The sequence below is a fragment of the Ambystoma mexicanum genome, chromosome 8 (assembly GCF_040938575.1).
Source record: "Ambystoma mexicanum isolate Mex_15411 chromosome 8, UKY_AmexF1_1, whole genome shotgun sequence".
In the NCBI taxonomy this organism is placed as follows: Eukaryota; Metazoa; Chordata; class Amphibia; order Caudata; family Ambystomatidae; genus Ambystoma; species Ambystoma mexicanum.
This window is the reverse complement of record NC_090929.1, coordinates 114,987,793-115,008,061: the sequence shown is the minus strand read 5'-3', so window position 1 is coordinate 115,008,061 and position 20,269 is coordinate 114,987,793. Positions and strand designations below refer to the sequence as shown.

Below are 20,269 nucleotides of genomic sequence, written 5' to 3'. Positions count from 1 at the left end.
TTGGGTTCCAGCTTCGGAGTTTAGTTGCGTGGTACTGTACTGGGCGCGTTTGCCTACGAAGCCCAGTGAGGTCAGGGATGGGGGCTGCCAATATGACTGTTTGAATGTTGTCATGCTCAGGGGCGGGGGATTGGGTTTTGTGTAACAGATGCCGGTCAGCCAGGTGGACTGGTGGAATGATGTGATTTTCGGAATGTTGCTGGTCACAGGTGCCTGTGTTTGCGTGCGTTTCGGGGGGGGGGACTGTGGTCATGTCCATTGGATTGGCTTCTGTATTCGTGCCATCTGTGCCCTGCAGCTCCCATTGGCCCCTCTTGTGTTTCTTTTGTTCGTTGGCATGCATGGGTGACTTGTACATTTCACTGGTTGCATTGTGACTTCATTGCACCTACGGGGAGTTGTACTTTGTGGGCAGGGAGCGGTGTACAGGCACTCAGTGGGGCCGTTTACGGTTGATTCGCGATGCCGTACTTCTCACCATGGCGGAATGGTACATTCCGCCATGCTTGATGGCGTTAGGTACATGTCCGCTAGGGTCGGAATTGGCGTACCCTTGCGCCATGGTGGTGTTTACGGTTTGGCATGGCGCGCGCGCGCGTGCTTGGTGCAGTTAGCGTTGGCGTTCACTACGGTGTCGCTAATGGCTTCGTACTTTGCGGTGACGGGTCATAGTCGCACCGAGCGCTATTCGATGGCGGTATTGCATTTCCGCCATCGTTTTCCGAATTCCGCCAGGGTCGTAATGAGGGCCAATGTGTTTTTGAAACTTGAGGTGCAGGGGAGAAAAAATGGTCTTGGCACAAAACCAGAATTGCTGAAAGAAGAGGAAGTAAGAGGATCCAGATTGGGAGCCCTCCTGTCCCCTGCACACTGTATAATATTGTCAACAAAGACATTCAATAAATTACGTACAATTTTGCATATGCAGTATGATCAATAATAATCAAAAGAAATCTCAATATGAAGAAGGTAGAGAAATTTAATTTTGACAAGAACAATGTACAATAGTCATTATTGACTGTCGGTCAATAGGCATCAAAAATGCAAAACATAGCAAAGGAAAGTATCCATAGATTAGACTGTGCTTGGCTGACGCGTTTCGAGGTGAAATCCTCTTCTTCTTGAGCCTATTAGCACTCTGACACAAATGAACTGTTCAACAGAAAGTGGAGAAAAGAAAAGGGTTTTTTTTAAAAAAAAGGAGAAATGGATATTTTCCATAATTCTGTATAACGAGCATCACAAAACACATGTTAGAAGAGAAATAAAACCAGTGCCGCAAATTAAAAAGCAATGCTTTAAAGAATTGGTCAAGTGATAATTCTCTACTGAACTATACATTCAATGCATAGTTCCTAAATCACATATTTCTACTAGCCACTGTTATGGAGAAGGAGGACCCGGTGAGCACCAACTCAATAGAACACTAATTAGGTGGAAATTCCTGTTGAACTAAGGGTGATGAGGAATAGACTTTCTAGAACTTGTTTGACCAAAGTAGTGAAAATAGAGACTTACTCATGCAAATGTCCCAACGGGCATTCAAATGCAGGGAAGTATGAGTGACCGCAGATCTATGGGACGTCAATATGTGGAGCTTCTATATTTTCATTTCAGTGAAAAGCGGCATGCGCTCCCTAGTGAAAATGTGATATAAATGTGCATTACATTTTCGTAGAAACTAAATATTTAGATAAAGCACAAAACATGAGTGTTTACATTCATTACCTGGTGTGGACTGAAGGAGACTAGTCAAGGGTAATAGCATAAAACATGCTTGTCACTTCAACATTGGTCGCAGGAAGCGTTAGTAGCTAAATATAGAATGGAGCGTTGTTCCATACAGTGACCCGTGTGGGTTATCTGTGGACAAGTGGACACATAACGTCATTGGCGAATTCGCTCAAAAAGTGATTCTGGATGCTCCGTGAGAACGGAAAAATGGGCTCAATGGGGAATGGGGACTTCCAAGTCCGCCCAACTCGTGATCCCGCGCTATTAGCGCTGGGGGCTATGGCGGTCGCGCTAATAGCCCCCGCGCTAATAGCATTAGCATTACCGCCGAGGTTGTGATCAGGCCCTATGTCTCTAAATGTGTCTGTGCTGCTTTTCCTCTCTAGGTGTCTCGGTGGAGCAGGCCGCCTCGACTGCATCGCTGTGATAGGAGGAGGTTTTGTATTTCTCATCCTCTCCTCTTGTTGTTTTTCATTGTCGTTCTCTGCCCGCCATTTGCTCACCATCTCCTCAACGTGAGGCTGAGTCATAGATCTGGTGCTTGTTTGCAGTGCTCGAGCTGGCGTTTTTGTCGTTACAGTCTCTGAAGTTCTATGTTCCAGCTCCTCGTGCAGTTTCTTTGCTTTGACTATGAATGGGAACAAATAGTCTATCAGCATTTGTGTTTTCTCTGTGAATTCCTTTGTGGCTACTTCTGTTCTTTTGAGGGATTTAGCTATGCCCTCTCTCTCTAGTGGTTCACTTGGCTCCTTTTGAGTACTTCCACTGTTTTCTGGAATAGATTGTTCGGTAGGCAGTCTCCCCTTCTCTGCTGCATTCGTTGGAGGCCCTGTAGCCATTGACACTTACCCTTGTCTGTGTGCATCCTGTGTGTGGGTGCGTGCAGTGGTCAGTGCAGCATTTTCATTCATTTCGTGTTGACCCTGTCTCTAGCTTTTCAATTCATTTGTTACATCAAATATGTCTAAATCATTGCTTATTATATTTAAATTTAGTTTGCTACTTTTATCATCAGGTTTTCTTGGGACTGGAATGACTATATAGGGTCTGGGTGCTTTCGTAGGCCCCAGATGTTCTGGTGGGTGCACTGAGATTGGGACACTTCGTGAACCAATAAAGAAAGCAGTTCTGATTGTCAGTGACAGAAAAACAATAATAATAACTATACATATACACATAATCGTTCAGAACGACAATTACAAGTTACTGTTCTGGGCCCCCATTTTGAATGAGTTTATAGTCAGTTTATTTATTCCTCCTCTTGCTCTGGTCTCGTAGTTCGAGAGTTCTTTACTATTAAATGACGAGTGCTTCTCCAACTGTCCCCCCTCATGTGAGTGACGACGGTAGACTCTGGGTACTCAGTACAGTTCTTGTGCTAGACTATGGAAAAGGGTTAGGCTAGCAACTTTGGTACATCACATTCATTATGCATATCTATGATAGGTGAGGTCCCAATGCACGCCTCGAATTTGCTTTGGTCCTGAGGACATGCTGGAATCTGTTCAATGCGGAACAATGAAGAGATGGAACTGCTAGAAAACACACAAAAATAAAATGTTGTAAGAATAAAAACAAAAATAAAAAGTGAACATATGATAAAATAGGAAAAAATGAGAAAAATACAGAAAAATGAAAATAAGATGGTGACATTCTTGTGTCCGCTCCTTTCACTCGGTCTCTCTGCGACAAGTTGAAGAACAGTGTCCCTCTCCTCGATTTGCTCCACGGCGGAAGGATGACAAAAGGGATAATAATGAAAATAGAAGAAAAATAAAAATAACTAGGATCAATGATGTCGTAATCCTCGTTTCTGCTCTTCTCGATCTGTCCTCGGCGGAAAGTTTATTGGGATCTCCTCTTCACAAGCCTCTCCTCAGCAGTTGATGAACATAATTACTTCTTAGTTGCGTTATGAAGGCTCTCAGGAGCTTGTTTAATTGTGTGTTCTTTACTGGTTCTCTGAGGAATGCGGGTATGTCAACATTGTTTGGTCTACCCACTAGTTCTGGAAAGTTCTCAATGAGGTGAAAGAAGGCATGGTATGCATATCTGCTGTCTTCTGGAGACATTGACATTCCTTCTGATTTTCTGGTCTCTAGATCATAGGCCTTTTTTTTATGCGAACAGTCTTTACACTTTCCTGCTGCGTGGATTGCGACCACGTAATTCAGTTTGTACCACACTCAGTTTAGGAATTTGTTGTTTCTTGGGTCTCTGATGAAGGTTAATGTATCTGTGGTTCTCCCGACAAGTCCTGGGCATTCCTCTATGATGCGGATGTAGAGCGTGTATGTCAGTTCATCAATGACCACTTGTGGTGGAAGCATATGTACCCTTATCACTGTACTCGGGCAGCGCAATGAAGGCTTCTGTGATGACAGTCAGTAGTTGCCAGATTATTTTCTTGTTGGCTGGATCTTGAATAAAGTCTGTGATACTGGCTCCTCTCCCTATGAGTGATGGGTATGATAACACCACGAGTTGGAAATAGGTTAGCACATCACACTTTTACACTCTCAGGCAATGTCTTATTTTCAGTGTATCAGAGTCTTGATTCTTTGTACTACTTAGGCATTTTGTGCTTTCGAAAGTTCATTTTATCACTGTTGTTTTGGCTTTGGATGTGTTTCTCTTTACCCTGCAACTGGGATGTACAGAGTGTCCGTTATGTCCTTATTTCCCCTTGTTTGGGGAACCTGTCCAGTTTTATGCCATATCTTGCATCCGGGTTCTTGGTCTTGGGTTTCTGCTCATGCGTCCTTCTTCCTCGCCGTGGATCTTTTCTGCACGTGCTGAGGTTCTTCTTCATTGTCTGTGATTTCGTTGCAGTTAGATGCAGCAGGAAGGCTCTCTCCTATAAAGGGTTTAATGTAATTCAGGAAGATCCATACCCTTCTGCCCTGGAGCTTGACTGCAGAGGGGGTGCAGTCCTCTACAATGAAAGGGCCATTAAATCTTGGCTCGTCCCACCTTTTCCTGGTAAAGTTCTTCACAAGCACGTTGTCACCAGGAAAGACGAGGGTGCATGTGCACCTTGCTCGGTGTCTGCTTCAGCACTTCCTGCTGTGTTTCGTGCTGCGCCGTCCCCTTTTCGCCGTCGCTGCAGATGGCCTGTAATGACAGAGGCGATGGATGTCATACAGTTAAGGTACTTTTACATCTCTGTTCCCAGGACCTCTCTAGTCGGTTGGGCATCACAACTAGCTCTATCTCGGGGGGTAAGAGGGGTCCTCATCCTTCTGCATGTAACTATCTCGTGTGGCGTGAGATGATGGTCGGAGCCGTGTTGGTTCCGAAGTGCATACAACGCCAATGGTAGACAGTGTAGCCATCCCTTCTTTAATCTGAGCTTCAACTTGGCTATCCTCTCCTTAAGCAAGCCGTTGATCCGTTCACATATCCCGTTCCCCTCAGGATGATACCCCAATGAGAACTTGTTCTTTATACCAAGCAACAAGCTAATCTGTTCGAAAACTGAATTTACAAAGTGAGCCCCGTTATCTGATCTCATTACTTCGCACACCCCCCATCTAGGGAATACCTCCCTCACTAGGAACTTGGCAGCACAGGTAGCATCGGGGTGTGTACAGGGACCTGCTTCTATCCATCTAGAGAATGGGCACATCATCACAATTAAATACCTCTACCCGTTGCACACTTGAATCATATCGACATAGTCGATATGCAAGTGCTGGAATGGTTCATTTGGTCTGGGGATGATCCCTCTCACTACTTTTAATGTGTGCCCAGCAGTGAATTGCTGGCAGATTATGCAGTTCACCATGACAAATGCAACATGCTCTGCTAAATTCTGTGTGAACCAGTCTTCTGCGAGCGTTGCAGCAAGATTTTCTTTTGTCATATGGATGGGGTAGTGCAGTTGCTCTAATGCTACCTTTAGAAGGGCGACAGGCATTACTGGTTTACCAGTGCTGTCTTGCCTCCACAACCCATCAGAGGGGTTTAAAGAACACCCTCAACCCTTCCACAAAATGTCCTCCTCCTGAGGAGCTCCATTAGCTGAGTCTGCCCCATATTGCTATAGGCTTCTGGTGTGGCTCGCGCTACCATCATCCGCTCATGGGTACGTGATACCTCCACGTCCATGATTGCTTCATTCTTGGATGCCATGCGCTTGGCTTCCGTGTCTGCTTCATGATTTCCACGTAACACCAAATCCGTCCCCTTGGTATGAGCGGCACATTTCACGACCGCTATGCCCACTGGGAGCTGTAGTGCTTTTATCATCCTGTCCAATAAGGTTGCATGTTGCACTGGCGTGCCTATCTGCTCGGAGGTAGCCCCTCCTTTTCCAGCGCGCTAGACCTGCATGTACTGTGGACGTCACATAGGATGAGTCACTGTGCACAGTTACTTCCTAGTCTGCATGATTCTCAATGGCGAGTATCAGTGCCAGCAGTTCTGCAGCTTGCGCAGAATGGTGAGAGGGTATTCGCGCACTAAGTACTCGAATCTCTCCATTCGCTAGGTGTTTTACCACAGCCACGCCTGTATACCGTAGTCCGTCTTCTTGGTCGATTCTCGAAGAACCGCCAATAAAGACGATCTCTCCACTTGCCAGGTCGTTTTCCTTTACCCTGGGGATCTCATCATAGAATTCCTCATAATTCGCACAGTCATGTATAGGTTCTCCTTCTGTGACTGGCTCAGCTATGAACGTAGCAGGGTTTACAGTTTTACATCGCACTATTTTAATCGATGGGTTAGAGACAATCACCTCATAGGCGGATGCTCTTTGAAATGTCAGTGTGCCCTTTGGCTTCTCTAGTATGGCGAACAGTGAAGGTTCAACATACAATGTCATGGAGCACCCCATCACAATGGATGACGCTTTTTCGATAGCAAATGCGGCAGCAGCAAGATTTTGTTCGCACGGGAAGTGGCCCTTTATAACCGTGTCCAGACTCCCACTGTAATATGCCAGGGGCTTGTACCCCAGCGAGGTTCGCTGTGCGAGCACTGCCGTCATAAAATTACCATCAGAGTTTGAGAACAGGTAGAATTCCTCTGCATAATTAGGAATCCCGAGAATTGGGGCCTTACAAATTGCCCCCTTCAGTTCTGCAAACCCTTTCTCCATTGCCTCATTCCATTCAATTTCTCCTTTTGTTTCCTAAGCTTCCTTCAAAGCCTGAAGCAATGGCTTGGTATACGAGCTGTAGTCGAAGACCCATGATCTGACACATTTGCACAGGTCTAAGAAGCTCTGCATTTGTTTTATCGTGCATGGCTTGGCCGTGCTCATGACGGCTTCAGCCCTTTCTGGGGTTACCTTTTTCCCCTCATGAGAGATTAGTTGCCCTATGTACAACACCTCCTGTTGACAGTACTGCAACTTTTCCTTATCAACTTTGTATCCCTTTTCAGCCAGTATAGTCAATAGCTGGACTGAGTGGTGCCTGCATTGCTCTTCAGTGGTGCTGCAGATCAGAATGTCATCTACATACTGCAAAACAACACTGTCCACCACAATATTGCTTAGGTCCATTTGCAGGACTCAGGACTCTGTTGAAAGTAGACAGGGACTCCCAATACCCATGTGGCAACCTCCTACTTTTCAGGCGCATTTGTCTGAAGGTGAATGACGTAAGGTCTTGAGAGTCATGGTGCAACAAGATTGAGAAAAACGCATTTTTCAAATCTATCACCGGAGGAAATATTTTGCCTCAGTGGGTATATTACACAGTATTGTGGATGGATTAGGGACTAGAACGAACTTGGCTTCAACTATATCGTTTAATGCTCGTAAATCTTGGATTAAACGCCAAGACCCTCCCTTTGATTTTTTGACAGGGTAAATCACCGTATTGCAAGGTGATTCTGACATCACTAGGATGCCCTGCTCCATCATGGCAGAAATTGTCTTCGCGATCCCTTCATCTGCCTCTCTGGACATGGGATATTATCGCTCTTGTGGTAAAATTGCTCCTGGTTTCAGTTTAATTTTCACTTCACCTGCCCCCTTCAAGAGACCTACGTCATAGGGCCCTGCAGTCCATACTGTGGCAGGCACTTGGGCCATGTCGTCATCAAAGTATTCTGGACGTACCAGCGCCAACATCATTCTCTGTGGCACCTCACGTCTGATCATTTTGACCCAAAATGTGAGACTTACTTCCACTCTTGTCTCCTCTAGGTCAGGGTGCTCTTCGAACAGATCGTTATCGGTGACGTCAGTCACTCGATACCCTTCTTCGATGGCGATAATCGCACACCATTGTCTGCCTTTGTCATCATATCCTTCGACCAATAACACTTTCCCTCGCACTTCGGCAGATTGTATCATTAAGGGAAATACTTGTCCCTCCTCTTTGTGCATGTGTATTTTTGGTCTGAACAGAAACTCATCAAGGGTTCTCATAGTGTTGTCTGCGAACCCTGGCAGTCCCGCCATAAGCACCCGCACGCCATATGCAAAGACTTCTGGTTCTAACGGTACAGCTCTCATGACTATATGTCCTGAGTATGCTCTGATCATTTTGCACACGTTTGAATAATCCATTCCTGGAGTGGAGCACACTATACCATTCTCGGTAAACAAGATGTTCATGTTTAATTTAGTCATCAGGTCTCGGCCCAGAATATTTACTGGGGTCTGATGTGAATATAATAGGGGTACATTCATTTCGCGCTCTCCCACTGAGACTGGGAGTGCGTCTGTAAAGGGAACTCTACTATGAGCTCCAGTGAAACTCTGAGTATCTATAGCCTCGCCGGACAAGGAAAATGTGCCCTCTCATATGCACGAGCGCGTTGCACCCATGTCAACTAAGAAGGAATATTCTTTCCCCCCTATGGTGACATTCCCCCTGGGTTCCCTGTTAAGGTCTGGTGTCACTGATAGGATAGAGCACATCAGAGTCCCCCGTGAGCTGTCCTATTTCATATATAAATTCACCCACTGTATACTTGTTGATCTCCCCCAGCCCCAGGGTTAACTCCCCCTCCGGAGCTAGTGCCCTGTGACATTTGCGGTGGTACCTGCTGGGATTGTCCCTGCGGCAAGGTCCCTATGTTCAGTGGTTGAACCACTTGCTGTGCATTTTGCTGCATGCCTGACGCCTGCGGCTGCACTGTGCAATTCTGTGCACCGCCCTGTTGCGGGACGGCAGGCTGATTCAACATGCCTTCCCCCATCCCTTGGCTGTTTTGCCACATGCCTTGGCTTTTGCACATACGCGCCACATGTCCTGACATTCCACACAGCCAACACACTGGCGGTGGTCGGGCCATCTGTCCATCTGGCATAGTTAAACCACCCATCTGCGCATTCTGAAAGCCATTTTTATTATTCTGAAATCCTTCCTGGTTACCTCAAAACCCTCCTTGATTACTCTGCCGTCCTCCCTCCAAAACCCCTTCCCCTTGGGTAAAATCCTACTTTAACCTGATTATTCTGCGATGGGTTGGTCGCTTGTTGTGCGCTTGGTTCGGCTGGGCTGGTGAGCATGGCTCCCTCGAGAGCATATTTCAAGAGCTTCTTTTGCACCAGCTTTGCCTACTCGCCCTTACGAGTTGCCTCCTTTCTCTGATTCTTTTCTTTCAACAATCTACAGTAATGTGCAATTGTCAACTGTATGTCGGCCCACGGTTTAGCTTCTATTCCTACCAATTTCTTGAGCTGCTTCTGCACCAGTTCAGACAACCCCTGGCATAATATGTGGTAGAATACAGGGATAGATTTCGTCCAAGTCTCATGCGTTTCGAGCACCCATGAGTCTTGAAAATTCTGGATATAAATCAACGGATCCTCTGACTCTTTCATTTTCAGAGTCATTATAGCCCCCATATCAGAAGTGTCTGGATATAGCGTTCGCAGCACTTTCCACACTGCTGCCCTACAGTTATTAAATGGCGCTCCGTCATGGGAGGTGTTAGTTAGGGTTACCCTAGGATAGCCTGCGCGTTTCCATACATCATCTGCTCTTTCACCAAGTATGGCAATTATCCACTTTCCGGCTCCCGATGTCAGCATTGGATGCTTATTTTTAAGGTTCTCTCGGTCCATGTGTGGCCATGGAATATATTGTGGTCTTGCTCCCCCCTTTTCTAGCAACGTGAATTGGAATACACAGTCCTCCTTCTCATTCCCCATAGCTCTCCGGTCTATCGCCGGGGTGGCATTCCCGCCTCGCCGTCTACCTGGCAATGCCCTTAGTCTGTCTGTATAGGCTGGTGCTGACGCCCCCCTCTGGTCCGTGGTGTGTTCCTTCATGTCGGCCGGACTGCGCGGCAGTCTTTGGTGTCCTACTTGTGGACATGCTAGCGTCTGACCATCGTACCCCTCGGTCCCCTGGGAGCCGTTTTTCGCACCGTCTCCCTTCTTCATGCGCCACATCCTCCGTTTCCCCACCAGAGTCAGATTCTGAATACTCCCAGTTTATACAACTTCTTGCATCCTCTTCGTTCTGCCCAATCAGCAGCCTGTCTAGGGACAGTCCCCTGATCCCACTACTTCGGGTGACATCCTCAGTGTCATATAGCTGAGTGCTCTCTAAGCGCTCATCTTCCCTTCCCCCATCGGATATCTGCTCTAGCTCCATCTCGTCGTATATTTTATCGATCGTTTCCCCGATGCTCCTGGTGTAGAAGTCATCTTCAATATTTGTCCCGCTTGTACCTGGTACCGCATCGCTTGCAGCAAATAATTCTCTATGTCTTCCCATTCTACTGCAGGATTGGGTTTAATCACTTCCCGCTCCAAATATTCATGATCCCGTGCCCTCTATCTGCGCTTACGTTCTACTTCCTCGTCTATTTCCTTTCGCTTCTTTGCTTCTTCTCTAGCCTTATCTACTTCCCTCATCTGTTCATTTCTACATTCCTTTGCCCTTCTACTTTCCTCATCTTCCCGCTTTTTTACTTTCCTTCGTGCACTCTCCTTTCTTCCTCTAACCTTAACATGTTCTCCCTGTACTTTTTATAGGCTGCATATTGTGTGCAGCTGAGCGGTATTCCTTGCTCTTCGCGATATAGTTGTTCTCGCCTTAGCCTATCTTTCTTTCTTGTCCTTTCATCCCTTTCTTCCATCCCTTTCTCTCTCTCTCTCTCCTTTGTGTCTCATCAGACCTCTCCCATGCCCTCAAATCATCACCTCTTTTTCCATCCAACTTCAGTAATATTTGACCTCCCATCCATCCGTCTTTTGCAAATGCTATCTCATCACCTCTACCTTCATTTCCTTTATGATTATTTCCCTCTTTCTCCTTATCTGGAGGTGCACAACTCCGTGCCCAATCTTTCCCTTCATCTTCGCATCTCACCCATTCGCGTCTCACCCCCCTCCGTACATACATTTAGTATCCAGTCTGTGGGTGGTTAACCCACCTTCGTTTCTTCAAACATTTTCCACAATTCTGGAACAGCAAAACGTTTCTCTAACTTTTTGCCCAAATATGTGGCGTGTAGGAAGGTAGTCATGTGCTGTAAAACAGCCTTAGAGAGTGACCTGTTCTGGGGCCACGGCATAAACATCTTATTGACGGTACCCTTAACCCACTCCATGCTGTATTTCTTTAGTTTTGGTGCATGCTTGGGCAGTTGCATGCACAAATGCTCAAGCGGGGTAACTTCCTCCATTTTTAATTTCGTCACTAACAGTATTTACATAGTTATTTAACCCTCCAATGGTATGAGCGAACACCACATACGCAAGCTCCAATCCAATCTTTTCCTGCCAAAATTTATACCAACAATTTACTCAAAACCAATCAATTCAAGGACGATTCCCTCTTAGTTACAGAATCGCGTAAAGCCAAAATGCATTTCAACCAATCATTAATACAATTATTTTACATTTGACATACAACAAGACACATATGACAGACACTCGACAGACTAGACGAACACCAGCTGGACACACGTATACCTGCCTTCTAATCAATACCCCGTCATGGGATGTAAATGAACCCCTTTGATGCTGTCTTTAATCGTCACCGTAGCCTAAATTGTCCCCCCACTGTGGGCTATGAGTTCACGTTTCTTCTGACCACTCTTTAAAGCGCAGGAATAAGGGAAATCCTTACGTTTTTATCTCAGGTGCCCCCCTGATAATCCTTACGTTTTTATCTCAGGTGCCTCCCTGATAATCCTTACGTTTTTATCTCAGGTACCTCCCTGATAATCCTTACGTTTTTATCTCGGGTGTCCTCCCGGTATCCACTCTTTATTTCTTATGCTCGAGTCATTACCCCCTATATATATATATACAGTCTTCTCTACTTCTAACTACTTTATTTTTTCTACGCCGCCCTCCGTTACCTTTGCCTTACTTGCTTTAATGCCTACAAGACATTTGCCAAAGTAACAAGTTTATTGTTTCACTCACTGATCACATCTTTTCCTCTCTGGAACTTCGGGATCACCGCCCCTTCCTCTTCCCGCCTTTAAGGTTTTCGTCCGATTGGCTGCCCGTGGGAATGAGAAGGGGTATGCTTGGAAAGGCGGGTTCCTTCAGACCCACTGCAGATTTTTGAAATTTTACTCTATCATTGTCCACGGGAAGCTTCTCAGTCTACTCAGCCGGAATGGCGAAAGGACTCATGATCTTGCCGAAGGCCTAGAGTTACTTTGTGCCATTGGTCTATGGTGTCTTATTATTATATAATCAATATTTAATGGCCGAAACCGTCCTCACGCTACCAAGTGTTCTGGAGGTGAGGAAATCACTGACGGGCCCATAGGTCAGCGCTCACCCTCTAGAACTTGTAAAACAGGATAGCTGCACCATGTGAGGAAGGGGGTGCAGGATTCACTTACTCCAACACGACTCAATAATGAGGACTAAGTTGGCAAAGTGAAGTCCGTTTAATGACAAGTACATCAAACAGAGAAACTAATGGAAATCAGCAGCGTTGCGATCACCTGTCTCGCTCCGACTTCCTCGAACTTCAGTCGAACTTCAGTCGAACAGCAATTCTTATAGGCAAAAATCGTTATCACTGACGTCTAATTCTATAAAAAAATCATCATGCAATATAATTGGTTAGGAAAGGTAACTTAAGTATAGGTGTTATATCTGTATATGATAATAGGCCATGCGGATTGGATTACTCTTATCAGGTGGGCGTCTACGCCCATCCCTCTACATCACGCGTGATAGACGTCACTATATCTACGATGTCCTATTGGTTACTGTATCTATAGGACTCCAGATAACTTGGTCCATTGTGATTGGGCAGGTTACACCCCTAGACATAAATTTCCACTTTTAATTAGCAGCATGCAGAATGGACACTCCTCTGCCTGGTGTCCCAAGTTTCACCCTGCCTCCCTTCCATCAATCAGTGTTTTAGGGCGATGTGTCAATTAGTTGGCTAAGGATGGCCTCGAAACTGTAGTCTCTTATCAGTAAAAGTTATGGCATCCTCGGGTCCTGGATGACATCAGCCGATGGTACTTCTTCGCGCCTGGCTGGTCACGTGTTAGTTCACCATGAATCTGCTTCAGTTTCCCGCTTTTAGTGCATTTAATTCTGTTTCAGCCTCGCCACCTGCATGGGCCCCCCCTTATCTTGACCTTCATGAGGCAGGCTGGTATGCTCTGAAGTTGGAGTCTTGTGAGCTGACGCTCTCTTCCCCTTCTCTGGTTGACCTCAATTTCCTAGGCATGAGCCGTTCTTTGTTGAGTTTCGATTCCGCTCCTTCACTTGCCTTTGGCTGGTTTACGAAACTTGGCCTGTCAGGCCTCTGGCAGCCTGGGTACATTTCTGCTTTTACAAAATGGAGTCGCACTTGTATAATGTGCCTTGTTGAGGTAGATATATGGTTGGCGCTTGCCGCTCTATCTTCTACTAAGCATTGCAAGCAGTATCAATTTCTTAGCATCTTGCGTTTCAAGCCTATTTACACACGTTTAACAGGACGGTTGCTTCCATCTTGTCTCGTAGCACCGTTTCCTCATGTTTTAACATTGTCTCCTCTCTGTGTCTATTCCATTCATTTTCGCATTTACTCGCACTGGTGTGTTATCTTCGATAGCTGCTTTTGTTCATTCACGAGTCTGTTCAGGCCCTTGTGTCATTTCCACTGGCCTTTCATTAAGGCTTTTGGGGTCTCTTCGTGGACCGTGTATAGGAACTCCCCATTTCGTATCGACAGCTGGTATGGCTGTCTGATAGGGTACTGTGCTGCCCAGGGTTGTCTGGTTATGGGTGCTTCAACTAGTATGGATCTTCTGATGTATACTGGGCAGAGTCCCAGTGGAGCTCTTTTTAGGTTACTTTGCTCTTCATACGTCACATACCTTGGCGAGTACGCTCCTGGTACCTCAATATGTGGGGAAGGGGTGCAGGCCATGTCTGGGACCTCCTATACACTCGTATACACCTCCTGTGGGTATAAAAACTCATAAAGTCAAGCCTTACTTTAACATGACGTTTCATATGTATAGGAGGCGTATAAAATGTGAATTTCATATGACTTTACACCAAGCACTCATTGGCTACTTAAACACCATACACTCACTGGATTGTATTGGTAGTGGATTTGAGTGAGCGCTAAAACACCATACACTCACATGCCACACACCTATAAGCCAAATACTCATACTCCATATGGCCATAGACCACACATTCTTATTGCTGGTGCTCACATACCAAACACTTATTTGCCACACTATACACTTGTAGAGAGGCAGATGTACATGTTATCTCTAGTGCTCGCCCCCTCTGTCATATTTGAAGGACAAGAAGGTACGGTGTGTGACACCAGGTATCATCCCAATACAGCATCGAAGATGTGAAAGACGTTATGCACTTAGACAATCATATCGAATGTACCCTCGCACTGAGGCGGTTGAAGGATGTCTGCATACGCCACAGAACATTGAAGAGCTATTAGTAAAAACAGATGAGAGTAAAGTGATGTCACAATGAGAAGATATAAGAAAACGTTGAAACGATATGCAAAAACATAAAGAATAAAGATGAGAACTGAAGTAACAAAAGTAACTGGGTATGCAAGTGCGAAGAAATCATATATACTAAGAAGATAAGTAAGAAGAGATACGGTAAGTATACATATGCCGAAACACAAGGTAGAATGAGACACATAGAAGCTTGCTGAAGTAGAAAATGTAAAATGGACAGAGCGACCATGATGAAAAGATGGACATCATTTTCGTATAATAGTAAGCAAAGAAATCGAACGAGAGAAGAGAGAGACCCGGATTGCAGAGCTGACAGGCCCTGGAAAAACAGCTTCACACAGAAAACAGCAACTATCTGTTTGGCCTGGGATCAAGAATGCCACATCAAGAGGCAACTGCAATGCACAGAGGAAGTCAGAGGGGATGAGCTAAAAGAAGAACATTCATAAGTGCCAAGTATTGAACAATCAAGGATGCAGAAGGTACATGTAAGACGGAGCAGCCAGGACTCCAGAGGCCAAAAGGAGTTATAGCACCCAACATAATTGAATTAAATAGCACTAAATAAAAGGTCGAAATGAACAAAATCATTGTCACCTCACACATGGTGCAAAACTCGAAAACAAGGCCTATTCATTAGGCTCCAACAGAAGATAGCGTTGTACCTACACTCCCTTAAAAGTCCCAAGGAAGAGAACTGTCAGCACGGTCAACTACAAAGAGGAGGTCTTGGCTTGGGGCTTAACTGATGAGAGATGGTGGACTAATTGGACAGGTGGGTAGTAGTCTGACGTTGTTCCCCGCACCTGGGTTTCGTTTTGCCTACGTGCTGCTAATGAGCCGAATGTCCAAGGTTGGGCGAGAATGAAAACCAATGAGAAGGCCATGTAGCAATCGATCATACATTGTTGCAGCAGCCAATCTGCTGCTGTTATTCATTAATCTGTATTATACATAGTCAAAGTAGAGTAAGGTGTGCCTACCAGACAGGGGCCGCCAATTACGTTACTAACACTTATATAAAATATAAGTATGTGTGTTCCCATAACCAATCCCTCCGCCCTTTAGGTTTTTACTGTTTGCCACATAGGATGACATCATAGCTGACGTACATCGAGGTATAAATCCTTTGTCTAATCAACTTGTATTCCTAGAGTCTAAGAGCTGCAATTTGTTTGTTCACCAGATTTCTCTACTTTATTGAGCTGACAATGAAGAGGTACTTTTCCATATTCTTTGAGTCCGTCCAGTCATTTGGGTCTGAGATCATGTATTGGTAATTCCTTCTAGCACGTGGACTGCTCTGAGTGTGACTGCACACACTCACTTGCCCCATGTCATTCAGTCATACACCATGCACACAATACCAAACACGTATATGCAACACCATGAAAACACACACACAAACACACACACCCTATAGAATTCAGTGATACACCATACCAAACACGTATGTGCAACACCATACACACACACACACACCCCATAGAATTCAGTGATACACCATACACACAATACCAAACACTTATGTGTAACACCATACACACACACACCCTATAGAATTCAGTGATACACCATACACACAATACCAAACATTTATATGCAACACTATACACAAACACGCACACACACCCTATGGAATTCATTCATACACTAAACACTCATACGTGACACATTCATATGATATAAATACCTGACATACACTCATACACTCATAAACTCATAAGACATATCTGCTATACCCCACAAAAAAACACTGAAATAACATTGATACAAAAACTCTGAAAAAAGAGTGAACGTTACTCTAACACAAAGTAAAGTCTACTAACAAAAGAAATAACAATTTTAAGGTACAAACACTCAGTCTATAACATGGCAAATGTAACCACAAAACTCAAAGTATAAACACTCCATATCATACAAATCCAACCTTAACCCTCACTTCAAGTATAAGGCAGTTTCCACCAATACCTTGCAAGGCAGAGGTTGGATTGTATTGGTAGTGGATTTGAGTGAGTGCTAATACTTTGAGTTTCATGGCTGTTTTGTTTTTAATTTAGAGTGAGCGTGTATCTTAAAGTTTGCATTTGTACTGTTTGTAGACTATACTTTGTTAGAGTGTCCCTCTTTTTTCCCGTCCCTCTCCCTCAACCTCTTTTTTGCTCCCTCTCTATCTGCAACTCTTCTCTCTCTCTATCCCTGTTGTCTTCTCCCAAGACTGCACACCCGCCACACGCTATTTTGCAAACATGCCTTTTTGACATGCCCCTCTCAGTCCCACAGCCCTCGGTCTTGCCACAGGACGGGCCTTTCCCTGATTTGAATGCTTCGTGTTTGCACACCATTCTCATAACTAAACACTCTGCCTGCTTGTAAACCATTCAAGACAATTAAAAGTCTTTCCAGTTCACGCCTTCGGCTGCTTTCATGCCAAAGCACGAACCCTGCAAACAGAAGTGGCTCATTGTGGGGAAATGGAACAAGGGCATTCGACACTTTCCAGCCACCAACCCTAAATGCATAATCCCACTCTTGACAAAAGACCCTCCACGGAGCCTCTGCGAAGTCTGGAAATGTCAAAGAAGTGACACTGGGACCCTTGTCTTGGGCCCGTCTCGGTGTCACCCTCAGGGTCCTTGACAGGCAGAGTCGCTTGTGCCAAAGCGTCTTACTTCATCTAGGCATGAAGGCTGGCATTTATCTTCCCAGGCACCGAGGGCAGGGGTTGGCGACCTTCACCACGGGGATCTTGTAATGCTGCCAGTGGAACAGCTGGAATATTTGTCCGGTGGCACAGCTGGACTATTATGTCATACACGGGGCGGTCACGGTTGTTAGAGGCAGGTCCAGCGGGCCAGACCAATCACAGCTCCTCTGCAGCAGCAGCAGCAGGCCGGGGAGGGTAGTTGGGGGAGCTCTGCCGCCTACTCTGCACTATCCGCCGGCGGCCCTGGTATCTTGGCTGCACAAACGATGGCATTGTCTGCAACCGTCTACATTGCGAAAATGAAATGGACACTAAATCCAGCGAATAGTTAGAGTAGTAAACACTTATGGGAATAGACAGAGCCAGGCCTTTAGGTGGACCGGGGCTAGCCGGTTCCACGCCCGGCAGTCTCTAAGATAGGCTCCCGAGCCAGGCCCCGCCGGGCTTCACCCCGACTAGTCCCAGCCACATCGACCTCTCAGGCAGCCATTTGGCGAGCGCTTCACGGTTAGACGGCTGCCTGCAGATGTCAGCATTTCGGATTAGAAAAAAGAAATTGCATAATCCGAAATGCTGACACCTGAAGCCAGCTGTGTAACCGATCAGCGCTTCGGCTAAACCTGCTGGCGATGTTTCTTTCTTCAGAAACAGGAGGAGGACTGGGTTGGCCAGCCTCTCCCATTCTTTCTGAGTAAAGCGCTAATATGCTGCAGGAAGCCCATTAACCGTGCTTGGTTAACGAGCTTCCACTATATGTTAGCTCTTTACTGAGAAGCAAAAGGAGAGGCTGGCCAACCCAGCCCTGCTCCTGTTTCGGATTCAAGAGGCTGTACGCAGCAGGCAGCCCATTGCATTGAAGGAGCCGTGTGGTAAAGGGTTGCCCGAGAGTGTCAGCGACCCCACGGCTTCTTGAATGCAAGGGCTGGGGGGCATTGGAGTAACATTGCTTGAAATGTTGGGGGGCACATGACATATAAATGAAGGGTTCCCCTGCCAAGTGAGAGGGAGAGAATGTCCTGCCACGAAAATTGGGGTGGGGGAACACCCTTGTCCCCCCCCCTAAAATTATGCCCACCCTGGGGGAGGGGTGCTCTTGTTTGCATCTCTTTTTTGGAGTGGGGGTGGCCTAAGAACTCATACTTGGGCCACGCCCCCTAACGAGACCCCCTAACCCCCTTAATTTACCAACCCACTTAAAGCACTAGACAGAGCACGTGGGGAATGTAGTTATACAATCATAACTTTCAGAAACAGGCCCACACACACTAATAGAGAGTATGAAAAAATAAAGCTGGAGACCGTGTAGCATCTGTGCACCATGATCAAGTAGATACATGAGTAGGCTGGCAGGTCTTATTGTACCGTAGAAAACCTCGGGGGCTGGTGACCAATGAGATTCCCATACAGTCTACTGAGTCTGTGAGTATCTTTGAAGAAATGAGTACTGATCGTTGCGGGTAGAGACCACATGCAGTACTTATTTCATGTGGTAAATTGGAAAACACCGCTTTTGATAAATACTGCGTAATAATGAGTGGGAATCAGTGGCAGCTATGGCAATATTTTGAGTGGAGGGGAGTACTTTGTCCCCACTAATGAGCAGAAGAAACGGGACGCATTGAGGCATCTCCAGGCAATCAACAGGTTTTTGTGGCTGTTGAAGCAGGCTATGCCGATATATGCTAGTATTGCCACCGTACTGTCGCGCGTACATTGGCTGTGCCCGATAATGCCCGTTTTGGAACTGTAAGAAGGCAATTTCCTGCTGCCCATTCCATGATGTGCCTTTATTGACACTGTAAAAACACCCCTGTGGTGTCTGTGCTAATTTATAACAGTATTTCCAATGAAGATGGCTGTGCCTAATGCTGCCAACATTCACATTTTAAGATGACACTTGTGGTGGCTGTGCCTAATAATGCCAGTATTTCCAATGAAGATGGCTGTGCCTAATGCTGCCAACATTCACATTTTAAGATGACACTTGTGGTGGCTGTGCCTAATAATGCCAGTATTGCCAGTTTATGAACACACTGCCGCTGGGTGTGCCGCATAATGCCAATATAGTCACTTTAAGAACACAGTTGTGGTGAGCAGGATTTTGTACATACTGCTGGTGACTGTGACCAATGATGCCATATTGCCACTGTAATTAGCCATTGTTATGCTAGCAACATCAATATATGCCAGCATGTTGCCCGGTAATACTTTGTCTTGAAAAGAGGGTGCAAAACATGGCAGAATTGCCATAAAATAGCTTCCAACACTGACCTGAAGCCCTCTGCCTCCTTCCCTTTCATACAGAGCAGTATGACGCCTTCCGGCAGGAAGCAGGAAACTCTGAGTCCTGTTTCCTGCACGTGCACCAGCCCTCTTAAAGTGGTGCCCCATGCAGCATTCTGAGCAGTGAAATGGCCATGCAGTCATGCAATCGCAGAGCCACCATGCCCAATCAGCGAGGCAGGGGGCAAAGCATCCCCGTCCTTGTAAGGCCCATGGTGGACGGCGTGGACAGGCTGCAGGAACAGACAACATCGGCTCACGAGAGCTCCCTCAGGTGCCGGAAGCTGCCGAGGGAGCACTCGGCTTTCATTGGTCTAGACCTGCTCTCTCTGGCTCTTCTGTGATTGGTGGCAGAATAGGCCTTGTCTTGTCTCCCATTTTGGACGCGACACCCTTTGTAATAAACAATCTGAAAAAGTCCTGCAAGGGAAGGGATGCAATGGTGTGTAAAGGATGCCTCATGTTCACAAAAGGCGCCCGAATCGGGGGCTGTTTTTCCACCCCTGAGCGCAATTGCGCAAATTCAGTTGTGCAACGGATAGTCCAAGGCAATCCCAAGCACAACCCTATTTCACAAACAGGATATGCATTAAAATTCCTGAAAAAGCAAACACATTGTGTGCGCCTGTTTGGGAAGCACAATGCGCAAAAGGG

General features: G+C 46.0%; 1 long non-coding RNA gene across 1 annotated transcript in view; it reads right to left on the bottom strand.

Annotated features, from left to right (window-relative positions):
- Positions 1-961: 961 nt before the first annotated feature.
- Positions 962-20,269, bottom strand: part of LOC138471685 (uncharacterized) — a 204,017-nt gene continuing 184,709 nt past the window's right edge. Inside the window, exons 2-3 of the long non-coding RNA XR_011268489.1 lie at positions 1,519-4,848; positions 962-1,152 (exon numbers count right to left, since the gene is read on the bottom strand). This is a non-coding gene — a long non-coding RNA (uncharacterized lncRNA). The remainder of the gene's footprint in view (positions 1,153-1,518; positions 4,849-20,269) is intronic.